Source organism: Patagioenas fasciata, chromosome 3 (assembly GCF_037038585.1).
Source record: "Patagioenas fasciata isolate bPatFas1 chromosome 3, bPatFas1.hap1, whole genome shotgun sequence".
Classification (NCBI taxonomy): domain Eukaryota; kingdom Metazoa; phylum Chordata; class Aves; order Columbiformes; family Columbidae; genus Patagioenas; species Patagioenas fasciata.
In genome coordinates, this window is record NC_092522.1 from 75,888,992 (window position 1) to 75,902,791 (window position 13,800).

At 38.9% G+C, this 13,800-nt stretch overlaps 1 long non-coding RNA gene across 1 annotated transcript; it reads right to left on the bottom strand.

Moving 5' to 3' along the window:
• Positions 1-6,438: 6,438 nt before the first annotated feature.
• Positions 6,439-13,539, bottom strand: LOC139827741 (uncharacterized). Its single transcript, XR_011738661.1, has 3 exons — positions 13,460-13,539; positions 7,128-7,213; positions 6,439-6,523 (listed from the first exon to the last, which is right to left on the bottom strand). It is a non-coding gene; the product is annotated as an uncharacterized lncRNA (long non-coding RNA).
• Positions 13,540-13,800: the final 261 nt, after the last annotated feature.

Consider the following 13,800-nt stretch of genomic DNA (forward strand, 5'->3'; position numbering starts at 1 on the left):
AAAAAGAAACAATAAAATATTTAACACTAGTGATAAAATACCTATTAGACCTATTGTAACAGCCATTCAGTTTCCTGTTGAAGGAGTTAAATCTCTTCACTAAAGTGCTGATATCCTCCCTGAGGAACTGTAAAAGCAGTGGATTGGAATCTTAGTTTTGGGATAAAAGGTAGGTACCATCATACTTAAACCTATTCTATACAGGCCTTTCATGCTTGGTACCATGAACCACCATTGATCTTTAACACATCTCTGTCAGAAACAGATGTAGCATCCTGATTTTCTTGTTATGTGCAAAGCTCTTATTGTTATTTTTGTATGATTCCATGTGAAATTTATACAATAACTCCATCAGTGAGACATGGGAAAACCCTAGCAAGAGAGAAAATAGCACCTTGGGAGACTTTTGTAATCTTCACAGTCTTTGTGTTGTTACAGAATGGGGAATGCCTAAGAGTATTCTTATATACAAGTGTAAACTAAGGAGGAATTGGTTTCACTGCCCCCTTACTTTGGAGAGGAGCAGAAATGAAACATCATGCTGTCAAGTGATGGTGAAAGCTGTTGACTTTCTCATAGAAACCTTTTTGCCAGGCCATAGGGTGGTGTTCAGGGCAATAATCCCAGGAGGAAGAAATCTGAGTTCAGAAGGAGAAACTGAGGATTCAGTTAAAATATGCAGTGGAGAGATCGCAGAGAAAGCCAAGTTAGTGAGCACCTCAGTTAATAAAGTCTGCTTTTGGGCCTGGACTGATATCTCTAAATATTGCTGTGTTGCACCATGGCGATACTAGGCACAGGTGTTTTCAGAGTGTCTTGTTCTTAATTCTTTAGTGAATTTGATCTCCAATCTAAAGACACAGCCCTCTGTGTTGATCATAAGCCAGTCAGGTCTGCTTTGGCCCTTGTCCTTGAGCTCCTTCAACTGATCTCCAACACCAGGTGACTGTTTGCACCTTGAGCACTGGACCTCTTCTGACTCCATGTTGCCCTGGGTTTGAAAGGAAAAAGAAAAAAACCACAACTCTTTCTCTATTTACTCCAGTGTTTTTTGTTTGTTTGTTGTTTTGTTTTGTTTTTCAATCTTTTTGAATACACTGAAACCATGGTGCTTTGCCAGGCAAGCACCTTGCCAACATAATAGAGGAGAAATTAAAAGTGGGTCATGGGGAAAATCGCTGTGGGGTGGGACTACAACAGCTCTGACTTAGATTAGTTTACATTGCCAGGAAGCTGCATCCTTCACCTCTTACAGCGCGGGATGTGCCCAGAGTAACAGAGTAGTTCAGATCAGGATTTCATTTGCCTTCTCCCCATTTACTATGCTTTGATTTTCATTACAGAGAAGTCTCCATGCCCAAGCTGTATTCAGCTTAGATGAAATAAAGTGACAGTAACACTCCTAATGCACTGCAACCACAGAAGGTCAGGTCATGTAAGTGTAATAGGTCTCGTCTGAAATCCTCCCACCAAACAAAACCAGCAACCCCCTCCTGTCTGTATGTCATGGACATCAGTTCTTCAGCACTGTGCTGTGCAGTGTGCTACCAGCACAGCCACAGCTTCACTCTTGCAAGAGAGGTTAAACCCGGAATGAACTGGGAAATTTTTATTTCTGGTTTCAGTCATCAGCCTTCTGGAGTGGATCAGTGCTCTCAGGAGGAGCTAGCCCATGTCAAGACTCAGTGATTTTCTTATCCCAAAACAGGAATCCTGGATTTAGATACTTACTTGGCATACAAATAAGGCACTTTGTTGTGACACTAGGCAGGAAGAAAGTAGTGGTTTTGCAAGGGGTTTTTCATTACAGGGGCCCAGGTTACCTGGCACTCTGGTGGTTCCTCACTTTGTGCCAAAGCAAATAGCACTGTCTAGCATAAATACTTGCCCAACATAGGTTGGCTCCAAAACTGCAAAGATGTGAAGGTTTCTAGGGCAGCAGGAAGCTATTACTACATGGCCCACACAAACGTTCAGAAGTTATGAGCCAGGCCATCTAAATTAATAATGTTAAATTTACAGATTGTGAGACTGTGAGATTGAAAATTATGTTAGTTATTTCTTTATTTGGATTTTGACTCTCCTTTTCATTGCTCTTGATGTATATAAAACTCAAAAAAGAAACAATTAAAAAAATAAGAAGAAAACGTAAAATGCTTATATATTCACATGATTCTAGAACACAGTTTTCAAATGAATGTGACATTTGTGACAAAACCTCAAGATCTGGCAGCGCTGTATTAAAGAAAGAAGGCAAGTGCTTAGGACAAATAAACAAAAATACTCACAGACATAACTTTGCAAAAGAGTGCATAACAGTGAGCAGTTACGGTAGCTACAGTGATTAATCATTTTAGTCTGTCCTGTTGTCAGCATTAAAATAGCGCTGAAGTCAATGGCTGCTTTTTCTGAAAAATGGGCCTCATTTATTCAAAATATTTATTTCTGAGTTTGTCTCATCTATATCTTCCACCAGTTGGGACACTGCTACAACACAGACACACACATGTCTGATTAGAAAACAGGGCTATCATTATCTGTATTCCAGTAGCAAATATGTGCTAATTTTTCTGTTCATCTTAAATAAAGCTTTCTTACTCACAAGCCCAGTAATGTATGTAGTCACAAACACAGCACCTAAGTCTAATGAGTTTACCGGGTACTAACCAGAGGAACAGTAATTCAAAGCAGATGTTAACTAACACTGATTACATTGTTCTAATAGTGTGATGTGAAAAGGCATCCTATTATTTAGATGTGTACCCATATCCTCAGATGTGCTCTTAGCTGTTTAAAGTCTATAGTATCTTAAAAGCTTGCCTTGTCACACAGAAATTCTAACAAAGGACGAAAATAATATGTTACTTCTTTATGTTGTAAGGGAGCATCATTTAACTTACATATTTTTTGTATTGCTATCTGTCCTCTCTCCTGGGAAAATAAACAAATCTTTATTTCTACCCCATGGTTTGTTTCAGTTGCCTGCATTGTCACCAAGTACTTGCTTTGCCTACAAACATGCTGTACTTTGGTCTCAGTCAGTTGTTAGGCTATTTTTCCAACATAAACAGTTAGGGCATGACCCTTTGTTGTACTCCATGTTTTGTTTATTGACTCATTTGCACTTAAAATATGTTCTTGGACAGGCTTTTTTTCAAGTATATGGGTTGAAAACCGCTCCTAGTCGGATCAGTTTAACTAGTGCAGTAATTAGTATGTGTGTTCAGAGACAAGTATTCAGGTTTTTCTTTTTTTTTTTTGCTGCCATAAGTTCACTGAGTAAATTAGTACAAGTTACAGTTTCCTGGGGGTTCTTTTTTTCTTTTCCCTTTCCCCCTGTTTATCCATTTCTCAGTTTGTACATATAAATGATTTTGATCTCCTCCTCTGAATGATCCCACATAGGTGCAAATTGTTTTAAAAGGATGATGGATTATACCTCTATTAAGACATGGAGTGCTGTTTTGCAAAACAGATAAGAGACTGAATGATTCACAAAAGATCTGATATTTCTGTTGCTTCCCTACTGTCCTAACAAAGCTCTTCAGCCCACCTAATCTCTCAGAGAAGAGCTGCCTTATTTTTCCAGCAGCACAATGCTTGTGTGGGCAATAGACAGCTGCCCAGAGCTAATGTCTGTAACTCTGCAGAGAACCATCTTTAAAAACAAGACTATTTAGTGTTGTTAAATATTTCTAAGAGGCTGTTTGTTTTTATGAATTTTTCCTTTTTTACATTAATCACTGGAGACCAGTCAGATAACAGGAGAGAGAGCCTTTTATTCTCTGGGCAACTCTTCAAAGAAGTTGATGGGAATTTAGCCACATGATGGCTTCCATTGAAGGAAGATGTACAATTAGATCTATGTATTCCTTGACCAGTGATTTTTGATCTCTGTCAGTCTGAAAAGCTGTAAACAATTTCTGTGGAACATATAGTCTCTTTAGAAATTTCACAAACATGGATAGTTCCATGCCTTTATGAAGGTATTTTCCCATAATTTGCATTAGAAACAGTATGTGAGCCGCTTTAGGCATCTACAGGCCATTCTCCAGAGGAATTTCATGAACCTTTTCTATCATAATTCTGTGCAGCTCACAAACACTAAAGTGAAAAAAAGTCCTGCTAATTTAGCTTTAGATGTCAGTTTTCTGTAGCATTAAGCAAGTATGAGTTATAAGCAGTACAGAACTTCTGTTTTTTCTTCACAACTTGAGAATTGTGTAGGAGAAGAACCTGTAGGGCCTCATCCAAAACCTGCTGAAACATCTGGGATCCTTTCCATCAACAGAAACTTTTTTGGTCCTTGTGCTGATGATGATTAAAAAGAAAATGCTATTTTTTACCTCGCTTTGCTTTAATTTATTTTCTGTCCTCTGGCTACAATTTTTGCTGGTGTAATGACTGTATCCTCTGCGCTCATAATGACAGCTAGACTTCATGAAAATCTTTCATACACTGATGAGGTTTTCTCACCGAAAGCTTTAATGTCTAATTGACACTGCAGAGAAATTTTCCTTCTTGAATGACTCCATGAGTTACCTGTCCTGGTTAATCAGCACTTGAAGTACCTTAACTTATCATGGCTTCCCAGCAGAGAAAGCATTTCAGAGGCACTTGTTCCACCACAGACTACCGCACACTTGTCTGTCACATCTTGCATCTTCTACTGTGATTGTAAGGGCTGGCATAACTCAGAGCTGAATTGATCTTGTGGTCGGCAAGATGCATTGGGAGTCTTCTGCATGGAAGTTGTTCTTCGACATCAGTCCTAGTTACTGCACATAATTTTCTTTGCTTACTCTCACTAGAATAAGTTATCTAGTTGGAACTATAGAGGGAATGAATTTAGGGCATTCAGAGTATACTTACCCAGGCTGGCATTTGGCCAGGGCATGAGAGGTAGCAACACTGAACTTCAGAAAAATGTTAGTGATGTTCATATATTTCCTTTCATTGTTAGAAAGAAATTGCTTTTTTCTGTAGTGACTGCTGCAGGTGACTGCACATCTGACAATGCCCTTATGATGCATTATAACTTTATTTGTATTTCTACATTGCTAGAGAGAAGATGTGTCACTGTTTTTTTATTACTGATGGAAGAAGTTTAAATTGTGGATGGACTCGGTTGAAGGTGAGAAAGGAAAGATTACTGAAATAAGAGCTCCAGCTGTAGTGAAGAAAAGAACTGCCAAATGATGTTTAGCTACTTCATGTATGGATGGGCTTGTTCTGGGGTGGCAGGACTTAGCCATTTATCTGCACATAGCTAAGTGTAACATGAATTTAGGGGTGAAGTCACTCAGTGCCACTGCATACTAGCATGCCCACTTCAAAAAAGGAAAGACTGAAAATTTGGTTATTAGGATGCTTTTAAAGGCTAAGATTTGAAAGACCTCAATTCTGTCTTCTACCAGAAGCTCCCTGTGTGACTGTAAGCAAAGCACATTCGAACTTGGAGATGTACATTTTGCACAGGAGCCAAGTACCTAAAAGTGAGGTGCAGTGCCATGGAGCAGTTTTAGTGCTCAAGTCCATTTTGTAGACTTGAACCTCAGTCTCTCTGTTTCTTAGTATCTGCTGTTTGCAAAATATAAGTAGATGTCCTTTCCTACCCAGGAAGTACGGTGAACACAAGTGCCAGAGAAGATGAGGCACTTTGGTATCTGTATAAGTACTACATTTAAGACAAGTGGATAAAGACAATGATTCACACAGAAAATCTGCTTAGTGTTATGGACATTTCTTAATAAACGTTAAATATGCTCGGTGCTTTCTGGTAGCTAACACATATACAGGATGAAAGCCTGGTCCTGCTCCCAGAAAACAGGATGACATTAATCTCATTTGACTCAGCTGACAACCTGAGTCTTCCTGTCTAAACTTGCAGATTCTGTGTGTAGTCAGGGAAGGGGGTGAGCCCTTCCAGAAGGAAGTTCATACCAACCTAAAATGGGTGTCTAAGTCAGAAGGGGCTGAGTACAAACCCTTTTGAGGGGTCTGTCTCTTTTCACAAGCTAGTGAAGAGGGTCTCTGGATGACTAGCTCAGCCAAGGCACCTACTTGTTTGATGGCTAAGTAAGATTAAATAAATTTCACTGAGGTGTTCCTCCAGGTGACAGAAGACCCTTGAGGAAGTTCAAGAGTTTAATCGCTCCTAAGGACCCATGAGATAGAGTGAAATTAAAAATCTAGGTCCATAGCAAGATTTTTTTTTAATAAAGAATTCTTACTAGGTAGTCTGTGATTAATCTTTTTTCCTTAGCTGTTGGAATTATTTCTTTACATGCCTTAAACAAAATGACTTCTGCTAAAACTCCATCCACTGGAAAAAAAAGGTTAATGTAGTTGAACTTACTTTATTTTGGATGGACAATGACAAATCATACTCCTCCTGTGTCAGCTAAATAATTAAAGCTTGATTTGAAACTTTACTTACCTGTAATGAGTCATCTGTGGTTAAGAGAGGAAACAGCAACCAGAAGGCAATGAATGTTTTAACTGGAAACTTGACTCCTTTCGCCTAAGCCAAAGAAAAATCATGTGAAACTACTGCAATACAAACCTCTTTCCAGTTCCAGAGACATGTATTCAGCCTTACATTGTCACTTCTGCGATTATCTGAAGACAGGAAAGGAGTGTGTTGATGCTGAATTGCTCAGGAGTATACAGCTTCATCATTTGTCTCAATTTTCATGCTGTAGCAAGTCTCTAACTCTGGGAAATCAAGCCAGGTTTCTTCAAAGTAAAAATCTTAAACTGTATGCCACAGCTTAAATGGTCTGAAGGACTCCTTTATAGAGACAATAATTTGAACAGTTCATGAAGGCTTATGGGCTGTCACAGGAATGAACCACATACAACGCTGCAGTTTCAGTTGTGAGAGAAATACTGCACTCACAGCGTATGCTGTGGTAGAGACACTGTGACATATTTTATATACACTACTACTTTTCCTTATATTTTATAACCCTTTCAGCTCTCTATTGAAAATATATGTAAAATACGCTTCTCATGTATTTAACATTATTCCAACAAATTACTTAAATATCACAGTAAGATTAAGCATGGACAAAGGCATCTTTAAGTCATTCAGAAAATGAAAACTGATGTATGAAGTTCCTCACCTTTTCAGATCCTTCTCTTCCATATTCTCTATTTTTCCTTAATTCAGTGAATATATGCTTCTACTGTGGACACTCCCTGTGACCCCCTGAAATACAAGATGTGTGAAGCTTTTATCTATATTCCTTAAATAAAAAAAAAAAAAGTGTGGGGGGGAAGTGATGCAGATGGATCAATATAAACATATATGACAGTAGCTTGGAGCTGCATGCAGTAGCATAAGTAAACAGAGTGACAGGATGACTTTTCAAAACAAGCTTGTCATGTTTATGCTTGTTATCAGCTCTCCTGACAACGATTTTCCCATCAGCTAACTACAGACTTAATTAGGGCATTAACACAGTCCTGCCCCCACACCTCCTGTCTTCCCCAGCTAAACACTGGGTCATTACTGGGAGGAGAGAACATAAGCAAGGAAATGGGAAAGAAAGAAAGGAAGGGAGGAAGGGAGGAAGGGAGGAAGGGAGGAAGGGAGGAAGGGAGGAAGGGAGGAAGGGAGGAAGGGAGGGAGGAAGGGAGGAAGGGAGGAAGGGAGGAAGGGAGGAAGGGAGGAAGGGAGGAAGGGAGGAAGGAAGGAAGGGAGGAAGGAAGGAAGGAAGGAAGGAAGGAAGGAAGGAAGGAAGGAAGGAAGGAAGGAAGGAAGGAAGGAAGGAAGGAAGGAAGGAAAAGCATGGTTTTGACTAAATTGCATAGGGTTAAAGGGAAACAAGCAATACTTTTCCGTGTACCAGGTTTTGCAGGACAGTCCATAGGAGCAAGCAGGCCAGACCACTCCACTGAGAGAAATGAGAATAATTTCTGTGACTTCTACTTGCAAATGCTTAAAAATGCAAGAAATGTGAACTCTTCCATTATTTTTAAGATACATCCCTCACCCTCATACAGAGTAGCTGCTCTGTCTAATGAAGATCCTTCCTGTGCTCAAGACACTACATAGCAAATTGTAAGATGCTTTTGGCAGGCTGTGCTTTTTGAGGGTAGAGATGATGGTTGCTCACCTGGAGCTTGTACAATGGATTCACAGCACTAAAAAAATGTGGTGCCTTTTGCAGTATTCAGTCGCTGTGGATAGTTCTTGTGTATCACACCCATACTAGAGCTCCATGGCAGACACCAAAAGTGACCGGAGTAACCTTGAACATTTTCATTGCAATGTTATTCTTCATAATGACAGATTTTCATATACTACTACTTTTAAACCACTGTGGTTTTGTAACCAGTAAAAGACTTGAATCTTCTGATTTTCTTTATTATTTCAATAATTTCCTGTTGTTTACCCTTTCCAGTATAGGTGGTAGGCCAAGTCTTTAGTAGCAGGGAATTTTGCCTTGCTAATCTTACCCCAGTTCACTGCCATAAGACATTTCCAATTAAGCCCAGGTGCTGTTAGTTGCGGCTTATTGCATCTGATCTGTAGAATTGCCTGGTTAGGACAAGCATTAATGGTTCAAAAGTTTTCTTCAGTTGTGTTACTGAAGTGCACAGTTGAAGGTCAATGATATGGCAACCTGCTGGAGGCACTGGACCAGGATAAGCCCAGAAATGATGGTATCCAAACCCAAGACTAAACCATAGCGCAGATTTCTCTGCAGTGTGCAAAAGCAAATGTTATATGCACTGGGTGGCTTCCAGCCAAATTAATAAAATGGCTTCCATTTGAGTAACCAGAAGGTGTTAAACAGTAACTGTTACAATTTTAAATCCATGTGTCCAGATGACATGTTTATAAGAAGAGCTTAAAGGAGCTCTTGGAAGAGCTGTTCATATCTGGTTTGACTTTGGAAAAGACCTGGGAACCTTCCGAGGAGTAAGTGTGAAAATCTTCCAAAAAAACAAAGCAAGTACTTAGATTACCTTAATCCTGGTGCTCTAGCCATTTGTCAGTCTAGGACAGAAAAATTGAATGGACAGTCTGAGTCTCCATTAAGGAGAAGGTAGTGAAAAATAATTAAACTAGTACCAATCAACACATGGAATATAGAAAGTAAAGCATGTTGTTACTGCTTAGGCTAGTTCACTTGATATAGATAATAGTATCGATCTAACAGATTTCTGTAAAATGTTTGAGTGATGTTGTACTGCTTTTTGCATTAAAACCTATATAAAATAAAATGAACATGACATGTATTAAAGGAACTAAAATTTGGAGGCATACCAAATCTCAGAATATAACTGTAAACAAGGATCCATCAATGAACAGATGCAGGGTTCTGAAGAGATCACTGTTTTTCCTACAATATTTAATGTTTTTACAAAGAATCTGGAAGGAAAAAACAATGATTGAGCTTACAAGTTGCCGAAAAACATAAGTAAGTATGTCTTAGTCAGGTCAAATAAGAAAATATGGTAGCAAGAAAGCAGATACATCTTATCTATAAGAAGAATCTGGAAAGGACAAAAAAATTATGATCAGCAAAATAAGATATTTGGTTTTGCTAATACGAATTAATTGATATTAATATTAATTAATTTAGCACTTAGGAACACCTGCCTTCAGCAAGGGTTATGTGATGCCACAGAGATACAGAATAAAAACGCAACTTCTGTCTTCTGGAATCTGCCAGTGAAATTTTGCATCCAAAAGGCTTGTGCCATTTTTGTATGTATAAACAGGACTTTTTTGAATGTAGAGTGGATGAGCACCCAAACTGGGTGCTAAGGTGACAGACAGACATATGGAGATGCATTGAAACCATAGACGTTATTAAAGGACTGGATAATCTGCCTTATATTAAATGCTCATGTTGTTCAACCCAGATAGAATGTCCAAGAGAGGCTAAGAGTATCTTCCCTACACTTTGTTAGTTATGAAGGGTTGAAAAGCTGATAGTAAAGGGCTTTTCCAGTTTAGAAAAGAAGAACGTAGTTAGATTTGACATAGCCCCCTTTTTATACAGTATGGATATAACTCACAAGGTCTTAAGTGGTGAATCAAGGCTGGTTGTTTTTTCAAGCATATGCTCCAGTTAAAAAAAAAAAAAAAGTAATTCAGAGAAAACATTTGGCCTATGTTGCTTAGGAAATCAGACTACATCAATCCTTTTTGGCTTTATTTATCTATGAATCTAGGAAATCTATTATCATATTCTTTTTATCTAATTCTCCCTCTCCTTGCCAATAAAGAACAATGACCCAAAGCTACTGTTATACTCAGGGAACTGAAATTTTAATGGGCTTTGATCTAAGCATCTTACCTCTTAGTGTAAATTATATCCTTACTGTGATAAAATAAATGATCGCATCCTGGACCATTTGCTCTTATTGATTGCAGATATTTATTAAGACAAAAATCTCAGAGGTAATTCAAGCATATTTTTCCCATAGTGCTTCTCAGAAGGTGTCTGGATACCTGATATTTTTATCTGTTGTCATTGGCTTTCACAATATTCTCCCAGCTGAGAAGGCTTCAGTGAAATTATATGTTCTTTTAAGATGGGTCACTTAGCTGAAAGAAGGCTGAAAATACCGCATGGAGTTTCAGCTGCCTAATTTCTAGTGATTATTGAGGGACCGTGTGTTCCTGGGCCTTGGGCAATGCTTTGAAAGAGAAGGGCTTATAGCTCAATCTTTATATCTCTGAAAGGAGATAAAATTAGACCAGTTTTTAGAGTAAGCCCTGCAGGTTCACTGAGCAGCTGCCTTCAAAGGAAATTTCCTTGTCTCGATAAACAAGAAAACAGAAGCACCTGGGTTTGGACACATCAGTCTTATATTTGGGAATACTAGTTTTTAAAATTCAGGTGGGTGAAAACAAGAAGGTGTTGTCATAAATGAAAAAATATTATGTATCTGTATGTGCTTTGTCCTAAAGCGATATGAAGTAGTTCTAGTTATATAATCCCATTAGCCCAGAGTAAAATCATCAGGGTTTTATGAGTAGTTGAGTTACCTTGGACAAAGCATCTTAGTTTACATCTCTGCTTTTGGTTCTGTTTGTGGATGTTCCAAAGACACTAAGCTCTCTGAAAATGACTATTTTTAAAAAAACTTTGAGAAATTCTTATTAACTGGAATAAACAATGCTGCAATCATAACTCATATACAATCCACTTGAAAGGCTCTGTATAGGTTGATTTCATTCAGGCAAACTTAGTGTAGGTAGTCTCTACCATTCAGCAGAGACTGTAACAGTGGAAGTAAGTGTCAAATCTCTCGCACAAGAAATTAAATTACAGATGATGTGGGCTAATTGAACATAGTACAGTATTTCAGCAGGACAGGTGAGGTAAGATTAAAGTACATTTTTGTTTTTTGATTCACTTTTCTGTCACTCCAAAACTGCTTTTAGTATGTATTGTGGTTTTGAATGCAATAACTTGATTTTATTTACTGCAAATCAACCAAAGGAGGCCAGTTTATATTTGGGTAGGAATTTAAGCAAGAAAAAGTAAAAGTTCCTTTCAAAAATTTAATCTCTGGGAGTGATTTAACTACTGTCAATTAGAGTATGAAAGATCAGGTTATTTAGGGGATAGATATCTCTGTGCAGTGTAATGGTCAATTTGTATTTATTTTAACAGTGTTAATCAGCACCTCTAAGTGTCCTTTGCTGGTCATGGTGAGGGTGGTTGGCATGTCTGAAGACACAGACGAATTAAACAAATTGCTCATTTGCCCCTTAGTTGCAGCACACGAACTTGAATATTTCTTTGCTCTTGACATAAGCAGCTTTCTGATAAATGGGTAATTCCTGTTTCTGATTTTGTTTAAAGTGTACTTACTGCCAGGAGCCTAGTGGGAATTATGATAGAAGACTGCAGTGAGATTTTAGTACACAGAAACTCACAAAGTGTCCATGAACATCTGTCAATAACAGGAATAGACAAGTCTAGCTCAGAAGAAAAGTCTTTTACCATGCAGGCTGATACTGAAAGTTTGCAATGTCCACATCACATTTGCTTTCTCTCCTTTAAGCTGTGATCTGGCAGCCAAAGTGGTAGGGTCAAGCAGTTTTAGCACTACATTCCTCTGAATTATCAAATTAAATGTCTGACAGCTGACATGATATGAAAAAATACAGCTATATCCATCGGTAAACTGTCTTAGGAAACATCACAGAGTTTTACTCTTCCTGATTTGGTCACCTAGAAAATACTAAATCGAGCATCATGAAATATTTTTAGAAGGCATAAAGGAAGATTTTCAGCACTTCCAACAGAAGACTGAAGCCTGTTGTTCAATGTGATCCTCCTGGCTTTATCAGTGTAACAGAATGATGCTGATTTGTATAATCTGAAACATGGCTGGAGGGACTGAAAGATGTCACCTCGTCAACACTCTCTCTCAAAAAAAGAAGAGTGATAACATCTCAGTAAAATTTCTGTGAATGCTTTTTTTTTACTCTCTTGATATAGCAAAAATGAGGAGTCAAAGCAAGCCAATGGCCTCAGAGCATTATATGCTAAAAGCTAACACCAGCTGACATTTTTTTTCCTCCTTTTCTGTATCACACTTTTTGGTTGGCAGTGAGTTTTCACACATCACTGTCTTTAGCCTTGAATACTGCAAACTGACCTGGGAATAACGACTGTTAGTCTGCTGGCTCACTGTAGCTTTAGGCAACCCATTGACCTAAAGTTTCAGAAGTGGCTTGTAAGTCTAGTGCTGCCTTAGCCATTGCAGACCTCTCTGACCATATGCTGAAGGCACCTGCTGTCAGAGATGGGGAGGAAATCTTAACAGAATCTGCTAATGAAGATTTCATTGGTGCTGCCCCTCTCTGTGCAGGGCAAAGCCTGTCCTTCTTTCTTTGGGTGGGTCAGAGGAGTGAATGGGGAGACAAATTCTGCCCTCTGCCCTCCTCCCTCCTGTGGACCTCACAGCCTTGCTGAAAGTCTTGGATCTGTTTTGTAAAGCAATATCCTCAGAAACTGATGTTAGGTGCTGTGATCCAAACAGTGACACTTGGTCTGTCTCTAGCCCTCCAGACTTGAGTTAGTTGTCATGTTGCACACCTCACTGGCACACTGTTAATGTGATTTCACCTCAAAACATAGGGACATAAATAAGAATGATATGGAAATTATGACTGCAATAAAATTGAAAGAATAATAACAACAGTAGCAATAACAATAATAATGATAGTAATAGTAGTGTGTCAGAGTCACACAGTGAATTAATTTACTATATTTATACCATCAGAAAATGAATCATCTCTACAGTGTTAAGTCAAGTATACAGTAACCCTATGTGTACTTCTCTTCTCTTCTGCTCTCCCACTCCCAACACCCTCTTTCTCTAAGCCATCCTCCAGCATTTGCTGCTTCCTCTCCCACCTCTTCCCGTGCCGCTCGACACACCAGCCCAGCTCTGCCTTGCCCAAGCCACCACTAACCTGCCTGCAGCCAAGCAGTCTGTGCCTGCAGGACCTGTGCTGCCTGCAGGAGTTCAGCAGGGCTTTGGAGAGGCTGTCTTCAGGGGCCTAAGGAAACAAAACAGCCATGTGATTCTTTCGACAAGCTTATTTATTGTGTAGAGGTAAAATATGACTGAGTTGTAAGAGGTAGCCAGCTTTACATTTGCAAAAATTCAGGCTGGCTTAACCCTTAATGTATATGAACCTTACCAATGAGTGAGAGTTGATCTTGTCTACAAGTAACAAATGGGCAGTGCCAAGACTGTCCTAGTGCCTCCAAGTAAAGTTATCTCTGCAGCATTTTGGCAGTGACTTCAAAT